General features: G+C 39.1%; 1 long non-coding RNA gene across 1 annotated transcript in view; it reads right to left on the bottom strand.

Annotated features, from left to right (window-relative positions):
- Positions 1–463: 463 nt before the first annotated feature.
- The window catches only part of LOC140909937 (uncharacterized), a 149653-nt gene continuing 130585 nt past the window's right edge, over positions 464–19531 (bottom strand). Inside the window, exon 5 of the long non-coding RNA XR_012158385.2 lies at positions 464–858. This is a non-coding gene — a long non-coding RNA (uncharacterized LOC140909937). The remainder of the gene's footprint in view (positions 859–19531) is intronic.

Raw genomic sequence — 19531 nt, 5'->3', positions numbered from 1 at the left:
TGGTGTAACAGAAGAGAAAATCAAATACTATGTATTTTTTTCTTCTAAAAGGATTAATATGGCCTTGAATATCCTCGCACCATGGAGAATTGAAAAAATGCACTATCAAAGAAATTCAGTCGTGGACCCAGTTCAAGTCCAAGTTAGAAGTGACTGAAAGTCATTACTAAGTGATGGCCCTTTGATGGGCCACATGTAATGACCTGGTGGCCTCATCTAAGGCTTTAACATCACAAAAATAGCTGTATCAATTTACATTAATTGGTCCCTCCAACTTGGACTGAAACTCTCTGTGCCATATTTGCTCTGTGGATAAACAGAGGACAAAGGTCTCTAGTATTGTCAAACCAGCATCTTTCATAAGCTCTAAATTTACATAAAATATTTAAGTGAATATTTTAATTTTTAGGTGGATTATTCAACTGATCTTTAAAAAAAATAAGCATCTTCTCACTGATAATCTGCTAAAGAAAAGCTTTTAAGAAACATCTGTACCGTTTTGACATTGGACCTTCATTTGGACAGCAGATATAATATGAACCAATATCTGTTGTATTGTATAATTTATATTGCAAATCAATTGGGATAGAGTCTGTGTCTTCCTTCATATATTGTGCAATGCTGAATGCACCAGTGGTGCTCAATAAATAATAAATCGTAGTGATTTGACCTTGAATATTAAATGGTGATCTAAACAATTCTTTGCCTGCCAAAGAGTTCAGAGTTCTGTTTTCCCCAGAAATGCTCCCACAATGGTTGAAATGCAGATATGATCAGAAACCTGGCTACATAAAAGTGGCACTTCTTACCTGATACATCTGTTCCATGTCTGTTTTTGAGTCATATCTGTTTTCTTTGCTGAAAAAAAAAATGTGTATTGAGTATTGCTGTTAGCCTTGAACAGCTATTGCAGTGGTAGGACACCAAGTGGATTCTTTGCTGTCTCCCAGCTCATCAACAGAATTGTCAGCTAAGTTCAGATTACAAAATCTTTGCTGGTAATGCTATAAAAGGCAGGAAACTCCCCCCACAACTTGATTTTCAGGTCCCAGGCTGGCCTCGCAGACTGAGCCTATTTGACTGAATGTGATGGTTTCTGGCCATGAGTTCAGCTTATCTAACTAAGCTACAGTATAACCCCCCAAATCTGGTACCTCCCCATCAATTACAAAGGAAGCAAGCCAACCTCTGGTGAGTCCAGGATCAAGTCTTCTTAACATTCTTGGAACAGGTTAGTTCATTATGACTGAGTATGAAATAATTTCTCTGTTGGTTAGAGAAAGAAAGTAATAAGATATAAAAACACTTTCTACTGAACACAGCTGTTTGACTGGGTGGCTACCTTTACTGAGGCTCGTTGAGAAGGCACAATCTATGATAGCCATATATAAATACTTAAACGTCAAGGAGGGAAAGGATTTATTTAAGGTGGTACCAAAGAATATCACTAGGTATTGACATTGAGCAAATACAATTAAACACTAAATATGAAGAAACTTCCTAAGTGAGACCTATTATACTGTGAAAAATCCTGCAGAAAGGAAGACCCAGTGCTTGAGTTATTTAAAACTAGAGTGGACATACACTCCTGCACCAAAAAAACCCAAGGACAAATCATACATTGGCAGGAGGATGGGTTAGGTGACATATTTTCCATCTTTGCTTTCATTTATTCATTATGCCTGTGTGAGCCCATTTTAACAGTTATGGAGGAGCGAAAAGGGAAGCATCCCTAATTCAGATGGAGACTAATACTGTGTCAGGTTCATAGGTATCAAAATCATAGATAAAGAAGTGAGGTTTTTTAATGCACGATAGTGTTTACCAAGTGATTAGTATGGTGATTAGAGCTGTGTCGAGAATAAAAATTCTGTTTCATGATGAATTTTGAGATTTTGGAATTTGTCTTCATTTCTATTAAGCACAAAAGCTGAAATTTTTGAAATTCTCCATGAAAGAAAATGAAAAAATAATTTTGGATCAATCGAAACATTTAGTTCCAAAAACACTAAAGAGTTTTGGTGCCATTCTGTCTTTTTAAATGTTTATTTTATATTATATCATATAATACAAAATAAAAACTAAATAAAAAAAGTCACTTCAAAATGAAAAATTGAAATGTTTCATTCTAAAAATGGCAACAGAGGATGTTTCAACAGTTTCTGAACTTTGGGGATTTTTTCTCCTAAATGGACTTGTGTCCAAACTGACATGGTATCACAAAGCATATCAAATGTGACATAATTGCATGCTCTGGTGGAAAATGGTACTGTCAAAGTTTTTCCGACCAGCTCTATTAGTGATATTTTCCTTCAGGTTAAAAATAAAAACCCTGCAGAAATGATCAGTGATTGCTGTGAATGTATATCATTTCAAAACTGCTCCGTCCATCATTTTTTTGGAGACATCATCTAAGGAGGGATGGAGTTAAGCAACTTGCACTGTACACAAAATGCTGGAGTTGCCTCAAGGGTTTTGAGAGCTGTACTAAAAGAGGCCAAAGGAAAAATGGAATACAGCATCCACAGAGCCATTATTAATTTTGCTTCACAACTCAGCTTATTGGAAAGTTTGTGACTGACTGAGCAGGCCTGTGTGGTCAGGCAGAAAACACAGCTGAGCAGCAGGGCTTTGCTACCCCTCCATCACTGTCAATAAGCGAAATGGAGAGCCCTTACATCATTTCATTTACTATTTCAATGATTACATAGCTCATTGCCTTCCCATTGTTTCAGTGATAGATTTAATTAACTTCCAATTAATCATAGAGGGTGATATTTAATGCTCAGCCCTTTGCTGAGCTCAGTGTCACAGACCAAAGAATATATTTTGAAGGCTTCAGTAATCAAGAGGTCATGGAAGATAGATGTTCTTCACCAAAAGAGAGAGAGAGAAGATAAATTTGTATGTCCACTCTGCTCTGGCTAACTGTTTTAGGATAATTGTTTTGCATCCAAATTATAACTTTCCAAATGGTCCATCCATGCACAGAGCCAGTTAAAGAGAGAGAAGGAGGCAGACAATAGGATTGTGTTACAGAGATTTCATATGGCTATAATTCCCATCTGAAGCTAGAGGTGACGAACTCATCATAGGATTGTTTGCAGTTATTAAAGCCCTACTCAATGAGCATAATGAAATTTCTTGTAAAGAAACCTTCACTTAGATAAAAAGACTTGGAAAAAAAAGACAAAAAGAGGATTTCACTGGTGGTGATTACAAATAACAGAGATTAAAGTAGAGACCTCAGGACCCAAATACTATCATATTTTGGCATGGGTATTATCAGTGTTTATATCATAAATGCAGTCCGGGACTTTTGGAAAAATGTCTGGCTAAATGTTCTTCTTGCACAATAATGTACCATGTCAATGGAATCTAGAAGTGGAGATCATGCCACTTGTGCCTGTGGGCAGGGACCAGACATCAACTTGGTGCTTGTGCTTCTGGCACACAAAGATCAGGAGAGTCTAGTGATGACAATGTTACTAAAAATCCCCTAATGGGTGAGACAAAAATGGGACCATGGCCCTGCCACTCTGCTGTGCCTCAGACAGCAGAGCTGGGCAATCACCAGTGTCAGAGTAATTGCTACAGCACAGACTTCCCCAGTGTTTCCAGAGGCATTGGGCCCACCTTCTATCTGTCAATATTGCCTTAATCACTTGGGAGTAGATTTTCCAACATCCCTAAAGAGCTGGGATCCTAATTCCCTTTGTGCCTTGGAAAATCTCCCCCTATGTCCGTACTATATGTAAATACATTAAGAAAGAAAATCCTGAATCTGTGTCCACTCATTTCTTTCTCTTCCAACAAGGATTGAATCTACTTCTGTAGTCCTAAACTTTTCTGACTATTCTGAGGCCATGACACTGAAACACACCTGTCTGTCTCACTGTCTCTCACACACATGCACAAGAGAGAGAGAGCTATAACAGAAAGCCTTCTAATGAAGGCAGAGTATAATTATTTCCTTTCCTTTGGCTAATCTGTGAGTGCTGAGTAATTATCTTTCCCATGACTTTAAATCTCTCTCTCTCTCTGGTATATTCTTGCCTTTCCAACACGTCTTTACAACGCCTTCAAATGGCACGCAGCTGGCATGTCTCATGGCAGATTCCTCTAAAGAGTGACTTAAAGTTGCTTTCCATCAATATAAAACCAATGGACAAGAGAGTCTGCATTGAACAAGAAACATCTTGACACACTGAAACTGTAAGCAACACACTTGGTCAGCTGCATACGAGAAAGGCACCCTGACTTAAAGCTTTCCAACTGTTCTCTTATAGCCACTTGCGAGAGCTCGAAGCCCAAAGAAGCTTGTTTAATATCACCTCTTTCCCAGGTGTCTCTTTTCAGAAACACTCTCCACCCTTCGTATAAGACTGTCCATCTTAAAACTCTGTCTCTCCTCCATTCCTCCCGCCCCCCTTTTTAAAAGATACATCCAGGATATACCCTGTAGGAATTTCAGGTCACAGAAAGAGCTGACTAGTTAGTTATTTATAGACTTTTCTGAGACACTCATCGTTACAGTATCTCAGTGCTCACAAATATCAATGGGCTTAATTCTGCTCTCAGTTATATCAGTGTAAATACAGAGTCACTCCATTAACGTCAGTGTAGTGACTCCATATTTACCTGAAACTCAGCGTTTCAGACTTATACTGGCATAACTGAGAGGAGAATTTGGCCCTACCTAATTTATCTTCATGATTCCCCTCTGAGGTAGAAAAGCCTGAGCATAATTGTTCCTTCAGGTCAACATTTTCAAACATGAGTATCTAAAATTAGACTCCTAAAGCCACATTCAGACATGTGAATATAATCAGCCTGCTTTTCAGAAATTATGAGCGAACACAAGTCCCTAAAGTCAACAGGAGCTTCAAGTGCTCAACACATTTGAAAATCAGGCCTAAATATGGATTAGGGGGTAGACTGAAAAGGCACAAATGGCACTGAGGCAGCTAACTCCCACTGAAGGTCATTGGGAGGTAAGCATCTAAGTGCTATTTCAGCCTTCGAAAATCCACCAGTTGGAGCGTAATTTTAGACATCCAAGTCTGAATATTTTGGCCAAAGTATATTCTCAGTACAAAGCTTTTTGGAACAGGGAGCAGCTTTTTGTTATGGGCTTGTACAGCACCTGGCATAATGGGGCTCAAGCTGCCAGGTGCTCCCACAATACAAAGAGCAAATAAGAGTATTGCCTGCAAAGAGGCTGACAAGCCCTAGAGTGATGGAACATGGTACATCATGCAAATCCCCATTAAAGAACCACTGACATAATCATGGACTGGCCATGTACATTTTTACATTTCCTTTCCAATCACTCCCGAGGATTAATTAAAAATAAACATTTTCTGCTTTGTAAGCCTCCTGCTCTTCTTGCATAATTCATTCACTGATGCCTCCAAAATCCACTGTTTGTAAGAAAAATAATAATAAATTTTATTTTATGATGCTTAAAGCACTCCAGGTGCTTCACAACAATAAAGTTAAAACCATTTAAACATAAAAAAGATAAAATCACATAAATAAGTTACTCTTAAATCACTGAGCCATGACAAAAGCATTCTCTGATGAAAAGTTCTTTATACCTCTTTGAAAATTAACCAAATCAAATTTCAAAATAAGGCAATCTGCAGACCTGAGGCACAGGGGTATAAAGATACAACCTTAGCTGGTAAAAATCAGAAAAACTCTATTAGGCAGCAGATGAAGATTTAGCCCATACACTGAATTAGTCTCTCCCTGCAAGCCCTAGGTACCAAAACTTCCTCTGTCTCCCATCTTAGAGGGTCAGAGATAGCACTCAGTGACATTTTTTGTGTGAAAATTTTTTTCAATGAAAAATGCAGATTGGGTCAAACAAAACAATTTGTGATTTCAGATCAATTTCAGCAAATTGCTTCAACATTAAAAAAAAAGCTTTGGAAAGCAATTTTTTTTGACATTTCACTTCAGAAAAAGTTTCATTTTGGAATTTCCCACAACTTTATTTAAAAAAAAGCATTTAAAATTAGTTTTTCAGGACTTTTAAAGTAAACATTTTATTTCGGTTGAAACTAAATGTTTTGTTTAACCCAAAATAATTTTTGTTTTTTATTTTTACATTTTCAGCTGGCCAGCGGAGCTCTAGTTAGATGGAATACTGGGCATCAGAGGCTTGAAAAGATATCTGGGACCTAATAAGGTACATTTGGGGGCTGTAAGTGTTAAAACTAAAATATTAACTTGATTTGCAAACAGCCAGCCAGCGCAGCATGCAAAGCAGCAGGCTGAGAGACTCCATCCCTGCCCAGACCTGCAGTAGTCAAGCTTTTGGATTCTACACCAGCTACAGGAGGCAGATCCCCTTCCGGAGTAGCCCACTAATACAGACCACATTGCAGAAGTCCAGGGGCTATGTTATTAGGGATATGCAAAAGATTTGATCCCTCTCAAAATTAAGGTGAGTTTGAGGTTGTATTGTGACCTCAAATTTTAGCCCAGATCCTCTAAAATCTGCTAGACCTGGGCTGCTGAAGTTTCCATAACCCATATCATCCCTACCCCTCCAGTCTCTAGATAACTCTTTTCCTCCCAGTTCCCCTGATTGTATTAATGGGGGGAAGGATTTGATAGACCGTCTCTCTTCCTGCTCCCTCCTGGAGTCCAAAGGCAACTCCCTCATCAGTATCTTTGGGTGGGGGTCACCAGGTAAGGGCCTCTACCTTCCAGATCCATGCATATCTTCAGGAGATGGGTAGTGTATGCGCCCCCCCCCCACCCTCAGGGCAGTGGGAAAGGTAAACATTCCATCTCTTACTGCAGCCACTGACTGTGCTGAGCAGGCAGCAGAGAGCAGTGATGCTAAATAACGTTTACATGGTCTGTTTCTCCCAAGGCATAGCATCTCAGCCTATGTACCAACCACAGAGGCAAAAGGCAAATGCTGAATGTGCATTTGTGCAAACCAGGAACACACAAGGAATCACAAAGTATAAGCCAAACCACAGCCTGCAATTATAAACAAACAAATATAAACCCCCTCACCATCTGACCTACTACCCCCCATTACAGAACAGTGAGACCATCCCTCCGAAAAAAAATCCCTCTCCCAATTGCTGACCAAACCTGCTTATATTTGGGGAAGAAGGGTTGTTATGTTGTATGTACATTGACTCTGTTTGGCTGAAATCTGGTACCGTGTCCTGAAATGGGAAGAAGATCCTGGGGCAGGAAATTACAGTCGTGCCATAAGGATCTAACTGAGCTTGGGGATCCATGATCCTAGATGCTGAATGATCAAATAGTGAGGGATGGACCCTGCCCCAAACAGCTTGCAGTCGAAATAAACAAGGAAGGCAAATGGTAGAAGGAAAAGCAGATACAAAGAGGAGAGATGTAGCTCACTAAAGGTCACACAGCAGGCCAGAGGGCATGCTGGGTATAGAGCCTAGGTCCCATGACTCCCAATTTAATATCCTGTTCCCTGGATCATGCACCATCCCAGACACTGAAGACATTAACAGCTTCTTGTATTAGAACCCAAACATACCTTCTGCACATCCCCATCAAACTGTGCCAGACATGAGCCCGACAAAACTTTACATTCTTACAAGGGAAAGCCTATTATGCACTGCTCTCCTGAAGAGCTGTGGTGCTGGACAACGCTAAAATATACAATATACCGTACCTGGTGTTATTATTATTTAGTTTTTGTATTAAAGTATTACCCAGAGACAGCAAATGATACTGGGTGCCCATTGTGTTTGACACTATACAGACACTTCCTGCCCTAAATAACACACTAAAGAGTGGAGGCGTGGGAGAAAAGCAGTATTATCTTCCCTTTTCTCTTTAAGCACAGGTGTGAAATTGAGTCACGGAGAGATTAAGTGACTTGCCTGAGATCACACAGAAAGTCTATAGTAGTACAGAAATAGAATGTCTATCTTTTGAGTCCCACTCCAGTACCTTACTCACAAGACCCATGTCTTTCAACAGGCAGAATCAGGAAACAATCATGCAGCTAATAACTTAAAAGGCACAATATGAATTCAAATTGAAACTGGATATCCATCCACCTTGCATAAAATGGTATATGGGGAATTGCGCTTAATATACTGCAAGGACATTAGAATGGGATGAATTTATTACAAATAACTGCTGAGGCCTGTGCTAAGGTTGAGTTAAATCATGTTTATTTCTTGATACTGACTAGGATTCTTCTCTGATTAACTTTCTCTTTTGCTGACCAAGAGACCAGAACAGTGTATAGGGATACATCCAGGTCATGCTGTCTGAAGCCAGATCAATATCTCAATCAGAAACAGGTAAAATCTGAGGAGTCTGACATTCATGTGGAATTTCTAAATAAAACTGGCATGTTTTCAGAATGATCAAAGCTAGCAAATCTCAGGAGTACTGTAAAGATGTGCAAAACAGACATTCATCTTTGCTCTCATTGCAGTCAAACTCATTTTGGCTAATATCTCTGAAAAGGGCTGAGACAGAAATTTAACATAGAATTATCTGGAATGGAATCCAGCTAAGTATCTGAGCAGATAGACTCTGACTCAATAGTTCTGCATGATTGTGCCCAACAGTACTTAAAAGTAATCCTGACAAGACATGTTGCTCTTTTTTCTCTTCCTAAGTGCACGGAGATATTTAGAAACATTTGATGTTTGAGGTTGGTGCCTGATGGTAGCTGGGGATAATTCATAGAGAGGGAGACGCTCATAGAAATGGTCATCATTCAAAGGTTACAAATAGGGATAAGTAACAATGGCAAAAGTCTATTCTCATTTACACTGGTGTAAATCAAGCATAACTCCACTGAAAGTCCTGCACCTCCCTCTGAAGCATCTAGTGCCAGCCACTCTTGGAGAGAGGAAGGTGGACCATAGGAATCCCTAGTCTGATTCAGTGTGGCAATCCCTAAATTCTACCATTTGTCTGTTCCTTCATTTATATTCAGAGGTTATAATACATCCAGGGGATGAGGAATTTGATTCTGGAATCTTCCAGTTCCAGACATAGACACACAGACTATGAGAGTTATAAAGAGAACTGAGGTTAATCTTAAGAAGCTGGTTAAATGGAACAGCACAAGTTGTGTGGTGTCCTAATTTGGCATTGGAAATGAAAGAAATGACACCTTTGCTAAAACTCAAACACTGGTGTTATTGGAAAAATGCGAGTGTCAGGAGAAGTCTGCTAAGATCAATTTCAGTCCAAGAATTTTGCTAGATATCAGTCCACACACCTTTAAAAATCTGGTGAAAGAGTGAATAGCACAAATAGAAGAAATCCTGTAACTGCAACTTATATTAGAACTATTTAACAACAACCATTAGAGTTCCACTTTAAATCTCTCTCTCTCTGTAGATCCTAGAAGTGCACAGAGGTAAGAGCACTATGTGTCCAAGGTGATTAGGCTCAGTCCATCCTCAAGGTACTGTTCATTATAAACTACAAATACAAGTCAAAAGGGGCCAAATCTTGGTGTCCATCATCAGTGTTGATTCCAGGGACTTCAACAGGAGTTTACCTGAATGAACACTGATTAAAAATTGAGCAAGAACATCATGGGTTAGCCCAGGGAGAAATTAAAACAAATTTATTCTAGCAGTTAAAAATGATCAACTAATTATATAACTATGAAAGAACAGAGAATAATACATGACCTTGAACTTTTTATAAAATGAAAAACATTTTCTATACACTGTGCATGAAAAAGTATTTCAGCATTAGTGACCCTGATCTAAACTAATTTCTACTGAAAGGATTGCCAACAGACTCATACGTATTCTTGGATCATCTAGATGTTCATTCAGTATCAAGACAGATAATCTGATGAAGCCCCAGTGCTCACCTCCTTTTCTCAGATAGCAGATGTTTCAGCCTCAGACTCCATCCTTCCTCTAAGGCACTTTATTCCCTCTCATATTTTCACAAACATACCTTCCACCATCCAAAGAATCAGGGCATACCAAAGACTTCTTTGTTCTGAAGTATAGTGCTTTGCTGACTTATGAAACAGAGCACTCCTTCTCCTCAGCTCCTCTGCCAGGTTTAGTGTCCAGACCGCACCTCAATTTCAAAGTTAGCCCATAAATACAAGATGCACATAGAATGTGCGTTTCTGTTGCCTTGGAGATGCCAGGAGGACACCTTTACAGGGTTCTACCCACCCAGCTGGAACTCTCTGACATCATCAGCTCCAGAGTTTAATTTCCTTGTGTTCTTAAGAGGGTGGAGTTCTGCTTGACTACATCATGCAACTCCAGTGAACTAGGACCTTTTATTATGGTGCACTTGTTATAACAAAAAAAGTAAATACATTTCTATATGTTTTTTGAACAACCCTCTTAGCAAATAACGAATAAGCAAAGAAGGCATCTGTCAACATGTGGATGGATTTTGTCTTGCAATCTCTGTGTTTCTGTCTCTGTCTGCATCAGCTCCTTTGGCCTAATTAACCTGCATTTGCCTTGCTCAACAGAAATCAGCACTATGAAACAGATGCTGCTTGCAGATTGTGAGAAAGGCTTTCATTGTGAAATATGAATGAGTATATGATCAAAGCCAGAACGAAACAGCCTAAGGAAAGTCCAAAATGGATTGGTTACAAATTAAAAGGGAATTTTTGAAGTATTTTTTTTCAGTTCACTCCAGTACTTAAATATAATTTGACTGCAGAAATCTGGTGAAGCGTTATCAATATTTGCATAAGGATCTCCCACAAAGATAAGGAGTACTTGTGGCACCTTAGAGACTAACCAATTTATTTGAGCATGAGCTTTCGTGAGCTACAGCTCACTTAGTCTCTAAGATGCCACAAGTACTCCTTTTCTTTTTGCGAATACAGACTAACACGGCTGTTACTCTGAATCCCACAAAGATGTCTCTTTTTACCCTCTGATGAACTTGGGAACTAGGGGTGTAGGTGTATGCAGAAAGGAGAGACTACAGTATGGAGCATTCCACAAGCAGAAGAGTTCTCACAACAGAAGTCTTTTTTTGAGCCCCAAGGATAAGTGATCTCTGGCAGGGATGATTTAGCAGTGGCCAGAGTGGGAGCTAAAGTACCCAACAGAGAAATCAATAGGACCTGTTCAGGCAATTCTAAGAAACCTGCAGCCAGATAAGACTCATGGTGGGTCACCAATGAAATGCTAATGTGATGTCTATTGATCATACTGTAGTATCACAAGGTGTGGAATATAAGGTGTTTAAGGCTGAATTAGTGATGCTTACTTGAATGCCCCAGATTCATGACGTTTCCCTGCAAGTTGGTGATGTAATCTGCTGATCCATCAGCAAACACTGATTGGTGTTACCTAACCCTGGATCAGTTGTGGATTTGTCTCTCTGCTGACACAACATAAGTCAGTGCAGAGTTTGGCCAAAGAGAGAAGTAAAGATGTCAGGAAAAGGCATTCCTCAAATACTTCATTGCTGTAAGGGCATTCCAAGGGAGACACTAAACACCGCAATCATAGAAGGACACCTCTTTTAATTAAGTTAAGTAAGAAACTGGGAATGTTGGTTTTCTAGTTAATGAACAAACTCTGATGCTCCAAGAATAGTTTCAGTTCCCTCAGTTGGGATGAGATGCTAATAGAGCTTACTTACAAAAATAGTCTGCAAAAGACCCAAATACGTGACTTACATTCAATCCAATGAAAGGGTAAGGATGATGCGGAAAAATCTCTGTGCTCCAAAGAAAACCTTCTGCTTCAGTATTTGTGGATTTAAGAATACTATCAGTATAAAAATCTTCACGGAGTCTCAGCTATCCAAAAAAATAAAAGAGCAAACTTGCTGAAAAAATTAATTTCCAGTGGTTCTGTTCTATTCCCCTGAGTCTTAAAAAATTTCAGATTGAAATGGATGAATATGCAAGTGCCACTTATTGATGGCCTCCCATAAGCAGTGAACTCCTTTGAAATCATTGTGGAGGTAATTGTAAAAGAAGTTATATGCATAAAATTACTTCTCTGGTGCAATAAGGATCATAAATCAGTTCACAATCAATTCATCTGCAACTCTTTCAGTCTAGTGGATTTCAAGTATTAAAAAAAGTTAAAGATGGGTAACTAAAGGGCATGTGATAGAGAGATGTATTTGTCTCTGACGCAATGCTGCATGTAGAAGCTACATACAGTATTTTCATATCCATTGTGTTTAATACACGATGAATATGAAAATACACACTGTCAGCCAATGAGTTTCATCCTTAATTAGCTGCACCATCAGTATAATGCAAATGCTTGGGCAACCTTAACTATAGCTGCTGCTAGTGAAAATCTGAGCCACACTGTTTAACAGGAGATACAAGGAATAGCCCAGATAGGTTTTGTAGGGGAGAGGGTTTACTCTTTGCAAGGGCTGAAAAGTCAAGAGGGGATCCCCATTATAGCAGTAGGGAGGTGCTTTCACTCTTCTCCCCAGCACAGGGAGAGGAGGGAATTTGGTACAGGGCAGATGGTAGAAGTACATGAGGTGCCCGACAAGTGGTGTCCTCTGCTCCACAATGGTCAACTCAGAGGAACCTTGGCAGGGTCTAAGTTGAGGTGCTAACAATTTTAGCCTAAAACCTCTGATCAGTGTACTAAGGGGTAAAACTGATCCATTAGGGATTTGTCTTCACTGCAAATAAAATGTGTTTTTTATACTGAGACAGCTAACTCAATATAAAACCCGAGTGGAGATAAGCCACACAGGTAATTTTTTAATACGTAATTGTAGTTGGTTGAGATCAACACTATACCCCATGCCCAAACTGAGATTTACCTCATCTAGCCACATCAATATAAAAATTACAGTGCCTTTTCTCAACTGGGATTTTACACTGAGATTGCTAACTAATGGAAAAACCGCAAGAGCTGTGCAAATAACTGATTTTCAGTTCACTTGCCAAATTGAAAAAAAAAATCTTTTTTTTTGTTTCAGGTTGAATGAAATATTTTACTTCATTTTTGGGGTTTTAAAAAATCTTTTGTTTTGAATAAAATTCTAAACAAAAAGTCGTTTCAAATTAAAAAAATTGAAATGTTTCAGAAATGTCAAGGAAAGTTTTGATTTTTTTTGGATTTTTTTCCCCAGCTGAAACAATTTGGCAAATCTGTCATAAATTCACAAAATGTTGAAGTCCACCTGAAGCTGCATTTTAGGGAAAAAAGTTTCATCTCAAAAATGTTGCCCAACACCAGTAAAAACACATTTTTGGAGTAAAGACTTTGCCTAGGAGAATAATAAATGAGAGCACTTCATTCTCCTTCAAATAAATTGCTTTTTCTGTTCAACAAACTAAAACATGTTTTAAAAAACCCAACAGAATAACCCTGACTGAAACAGACCTGGTATAGGGATGTTTCTGAAAGGGCAATGTGAATAGGCATTGAGCAGTTTCTACTGTGCTCAGATACTAAGAATAACAGTGGGTGAAATACACTATTAGTGCCTATTGATGTTGACTTATACACTTACCATGGGTAATGTTTATGACTAATGAGCCCCAGAGTAGGCTCATGTGACAAGAATTAACACCATTATAGTGGCAAAGCAGCAGTAGCCAGAATGAATGGGAGACTACAATATAAAGCTGGAAGTGGATCATGCTTACATTTTGTTTTTCTCCTTTAAAGAAATTTGTTTTTAAATAATAAATGAGGGCAGGAGCCTGTGACCTCAAAATGGAATGACCTCTTCATTTCTGAATCTTCTCTTAGTAAAGATTCTAGGGAAGAAATGTAATGAACTAATTCCAGTAATATTTTTGGAGGTGGGGGAAGGGGAGATAAGATGTGAACTCAGCGCCATGTCCATCAGTACAATTCTATGTCACCTTTTGCAAAATCAGTGTGGTGTTAATTCTGTCACCCTAGCTAAATTCCAATTTGGATGATTCCCTACCAGCCTACCTAAAATTCCCTTGGGCAGTTCCAAGTTATGGTGTCCTAGGTGCAATGAATGGGTAGTTTTGGGGTTTGTCATGGTAAAAGGGTTGACAATTTCTGTCCTATCCAGGTCATTACCATAATTTTCTCCTGAAATTAGGGTGGGGCATATGAAGACATGGTCTCAGACGATCACCATAAAAATGCGGGGGGGCAATTGTCTAAAAAAAAAAGTGTACAAAGCTTTTTTTAATTTTTGTCAACATTATGAAACTTTCCAATCAGGTTTTGTCATTAAGTACAAGTTTAAAATGCTCCTTAGGCAAACCAGACTTTGATTTTATTACTTTATAGGACTTTCCAGTTATACAAAGAAGAATCTAAGTGGTCAGATCAAAACTAACTAGAGGTGGGGAGAGGAAGAGCTCCTTAAACACTGAACAAGTATAGGCCACAATGGGATAGATATAACATGTTTCCTTCTCCACCACAAAGCCTATCTACAATTGGCCTTTTGTACCAGGCTCTCCATCAAAAGATTACCCCAATATGTTATATGGGGGCAACACACAGACTCCCAGTTTCAGTGATGAACGAGTGGTTTCAGAGCTTTGAGGTCAAAACTTGGAAAATAGTGAGGACATGTGCATGACTAGTTCTCTATTTCTCCTAACCAATCATCTCATTTCTCTCATCTGTCTTTCTCATTCCCACACACTATAGTATTCAGAATATATTTCTTTAATTGCTTCACACATATTACCTAAAAACATTTCATGCATCCATGGGGAGAAAGCAGGTTCAAAATGTATCTGATTTTATCATCATGAAAGAGATTGTGAATTTAAACAGCTGTAAGCATGACAATGAAATTAACAAGGCAAATTATATTAGCTCTTTCTATCATTTTGCTTTGATTGACAACACTACCCACCCACTTGCTATTCCCTTAATGGAGAAGAACAAAAACCTTGGGTTGCTTAAAAGTCTGTAATTAGTACAATTTAAGAATTATAAATTCAAGAATTGTTACACCACCCACCCAGTATGGTGGCTATTCACTGAATGAAAACAGGAAAGGCCTGGGATGTAAAACAGAGGATGTGTGATTGGAATGACCAAACTTTTTGTAAGAGCCGCATTGTACAGTTTGCTGGATATTTCTGTTGTCAAGTCTGGCTGGCTTCTTTATTTCCATTGATGTTCCCTTTAAAAAAGACATCGCCTTCTATGGTATGCACCTGATCGTCAATGGAGTTACTCATGTCAGTAAAGGTTTGCAAGACTGGGCTCTTAGCCCTCAACCACTCTGTTATCTGACAAAACTTTATAAAAATGAAATAAAGGCTGAGTACTGCTCAGTAACTTAAGGGCTAAAAAAATTACAGGGATGTTGTCATTATATCAACAACAAGCCATGCAAACCTAGGAATTTTGAAGTTAAGGTTACTCTTACCAGAAATCGAAACATGTTAAGCAGACGTGGTCAATAATTTCCCCTCCAAATTGGTTCTTGATGAAAAACTGGGTTTCTGACTAAACAAAAATGTTTGCAGAAAGTGTCTGCTTTCTGTGGAAGACTTTGATTTTGTCAAAAACCTGAAAATGTTTCAGTTTTTCAACTAAAAATAAAATTTTCTGTGGGGGAAAAATATAAATTCCAACCAGCTTTTACACATTTTGTAGTTTCAGATTCGATTAAATTGATTTTTAAAGACACAGGGCAGATTGTTGTAAATCAGCATGGCTCCCAATGAAGTAAGTAGAGCTATGCTGATCTACACTAGCCCAAGGATCTGGCCTACATGATTTTCCCCCCTGTTTTCTTTCTTCATGGTGTGATTAGAGAGCATTAGTCAGTTAAGATAACTTGGGACACAAAAAAAAAAAAGAAGAAGAAAAAAAAGATCTGACACCAGTGCTAAATTTCTTGAAGTATCCATTTTAAAAATTTTTTTGAAACTCAAACTAATGAATGGATGTACTTGTAAATTCTCAGAAAATTCATTCTCTACTCAAAGGGTAAGTGCTGTAGTTTTGGGGAGGGTACAATTCATCCTTCATACCTAAGAAAGGGTACATCTACATTGCAGTTGGGAGGTGTGATTCCCAGCAAGGGTAGACAGCTAGCATGCTAAAAAATAGTGGTGTCGATGTTGTGGCACGGGTGGTGGCTCGGGCTAGCCACCTGAGCTCAGATCTGGGAGTTAGGTGGGCTTGGATTCAGGCAGCTGGCTCAAGCAGCTGTCTGTGCTGCAGTGTTCACACTGCTATTTTTAATCACAGTAGCTGGAGCAGAATCACACCTCCAGGACGCAGCGTAGTCATACCCAAAGAGGTTGAGTCCCTACTTCAAGCACATAAGTCAACTTAAACTTAATTACAGAGTCATGTTCAGCTCCGCCATAATAATGGTCTGGACCAAAACTCCCCATCTGAGCAATCTTGGACTTCTGAAATCTAATTCTGCGTTTGAATATTTCGGCTGGGCCTGTCTCTTGTTCTCAGATGAAAGGCTCACTGTGCATTTAGAAACAGTGCATTTTGAAATAGGTCAAGATGTAGCTCATTGGCAAATAGGTTTATTTGTTTTGGGGTTTTTTACATGGCTAATATGGAGCCACAAAGATTTTGTAAAATAAACAAAACAAAAGATTTTTTCTTTTAAATAGAAGATTTTATAGTGACAATTAGCTGGCCATGGAACTTTTACTTTAAAAAGAGACACTAAAAAGGAAGTGTCTGTTTATCCAGTTCCTGGGAAAATAACTAAATGCTGCCTGGTATTTATTCAGCTGAGTTGTTAGAATAGTGCTTGCTGGTGTGGCTATATTTAAGGTTGTCTCAGCATTTCCATTATAAAACCTACCACTCATGGGTATCAACCCAGAAGCAAATTTGTTAATACATAAATAAAAATAACCTCAACAAACCAAATTAGGTTTTTAAAAATTATTGTCAGTAAAAAACACACTTTTAAATAATCTGACAACTCAAAAACAAATTTAAACAAAAGAACTTCGGTAGCCATCCATCCCAGAATAGCTTCAAATTGCTTCCAGTGGTTATAAATAAAAATTAAATGAAATGCCTAAAATATACAAGGATGAGAAGTGGTTACTGTTCTTGCTCTGTAAATACCAGATCTCTTGAAAAACAGGATAATTATTTCATGCATAAATTTTTGTCTGTTATGCAGGAACTTGAAATGGATCCATCTTCTGTTTTTCATGAAATTTTCAGCGATATTTTTTACAAACATTTTATCAACATTTTGTGTTTACTGAATAACTGCTTTTCATGAAGAAATTTTAGGAAATGGAATATTTTGAAAATGATTTTGGTAAAAATGTCAGACGTATTTAGATAACGTTGACACTGTTTTGTGAAAAGCGTTGTCTCAGAAAAGGCCATTTTTAACAACAGCCCTTTTTAAACAACAGGCCTTATTAAAAAAAATAGATTTTCAATCCTCATACCCAGATTCTCTAAGGACCCTATCCAGGAACCAGTGTATGTAATTGTATGCACATTACTAGTTCCATTGACTGCAGAGGAACTACTCATGTGTGAAAAGTTTTTTGCAAGACTGAGGCCTTAATTTATAAGATTGGATAACTGCAGACACTGCTACAAATTTAAGCTTTATAAATAGACTGGATCTCATTTTGAAAACTGCCCTCCCATTTTGTACCTGCAATTCTGCCGCTACAAAGAGGCACTGCGGGTGCAACCAATGGCAGTTAGGATGTCCTGGTTTGCTGGCACAGTCAGGCAGTTCATTTGTGCTTGTAATTAGTCCTACCTGCAACACTGCACTGGCAGTTACTTGCAGGAGCAAAATGGGAGGCTTGTTTTCGAAACAAGGCTCAGCATGTCCATTTGCACCTTGTGATTCAGCTGTGCCATGCAGTTATTGCAATACCAATGAATCTCAGTGATGGGGATTTTTTGGTTTTAGAACAAGGTCTACAAAGCAAAGTCAATAGTTAAATAAAAAATGTGCATGTCACCACTGAAAAAGGACATCCCAGTAAGTATTTTAATGAGGTAGGAAGATCTTATAGCAGAAGTGGTCATTGACAGACTCACCCTTCTAGTGGCTTGCCATTAAAGAAGTTCATTGTTTAAGGTGGTCTGCTCTGAGAGGGCCGAATGGGTCAGTGGATTGCTGAAGTAATAAGGAGCCTTTCATCTCTTTTGAATCCAGTTTGCACAGGCAATGAACGCAAAGTATCATCGGAGAGTTTTCCAGTGGTAGTATGTGACAGACCTTAAGGTCAGAAGAGACCATCGTGATCATGTAGTCTGACCTCCTGCACACTGCAGGCCACAGAACCTCACCCACTCTTGAACTAGACCCCTAACCTCTGGCTGAGTTACTGAAGTCCTCAGATAATGATTTAAAGACTTCAAGTTACAGAGAATCCACCATTTACAGTAGTTTAAACCTACAAGTGACCTGTGCCCCATGCTGCAGAGGAAGGTAACCCCCCACCCCAGGGACTCTGCCAGTCTGACCTGGGGCTACCTTCATTCCATGGGCATCCTTTCTCTCTTTGGGGTACACAGGTAGCAGCAGTCCCAGTAGCTCTGTGGCGTCCCTGTCGGCAGGCAGCTCTGGCAGCTCCTCCGAGTCCTCAGTGCTGCAGAGGTCCTCTTTGGGTTCCCGCTCCAGCGACAGGTGAGAGGCATCTGTGTCCTTCGCTGGTTCTGGCCCAGCTGAGCGGCAGGGCCTGCCTTTTATACTTCGTGTCCTGCCCCTCTGCTTCCAGTGGGGGTGTGTAGCTGTCCCAGCTCTGCCCACCAGGGGATGGGCGGTGGTTCCTCCCTGTCGGTCTCAGAGGGAGGCCACGCCCCCTCACTACACACTGTTGCATATGTGTGCTGTTATTACTGATAGCATGACTATATAGCTTAATGTAAGGTATATGCTCCTATTTCTAATAACATTTATATAAACATTCATGACATTGCTCCTGACATCCTTGAGATCATATTTAATGCGGGTGGGACCTAAAGTGACCCTTTGATACACGATCATGATGCTTTGCTGTTTATTTATTTATTCTTCCTTATTTCAAATGTGAAGATGATTAATGCACCTACCTTTACTGCACTGACCTCTGCTTTCTGGGGGATGTCCTTGAAGGATATCCATTTAAAAAAAAATGCTGATAAATCTAATCTCCTCTCTTCAGGGTATGCAAATGATGGTACTGTTGGAACCTGTGAATTCCTACTTCATAAATGTGAAAAGCAGCTGGGTATACTCCAACTGATGCAGCCTTTTTATAAGGGTGTATAAGTAACCCTTATAAAAAGAGTGCTCCTGTATTCCACAGTATTGATCTAAAACACTGCACCTTCCAACAATGATACTGCAGAATTCAGAGCAACTAATAGAATACCCCACTATGTACAAGGGAAAACCCTGGATTTTGGTAAACTGGCTTAAAAGGCAAAAGATAAGGGAAGTATTTCTGGAGAATATATAGAATGGATGGGGCAAAACATCCATGGGCATTTGCAATTGGTAGGGGTCACCATGTCTGACAGATGCTTCTTGAGAAAATGATTCTATAATGTCCATTAGATCTGGACAGATATTTCAAGGCAAATAATGTATTAGACCC

The sequence above is a fragment of the Lepidochelys kempii genome, chromosome 4 (assembly GCF_965140285.1).
Source record: "Lepidochelys kempii isolate rLepKem1 chromosome 4, rLepKem1.hap1, whole genome shotgun sequence".
In the NCBI taxonomy this organism is placed as follows: Eukaryota; Metazoa; Chordata; order Testudines; family Cheloniidae; genus Lepidochelys; species Lepidochelys kempii.
Note: the sequence above shows the minus strand (reverse complement) of the source record. Positions and strands in the feature narration are given on the sequence as shown.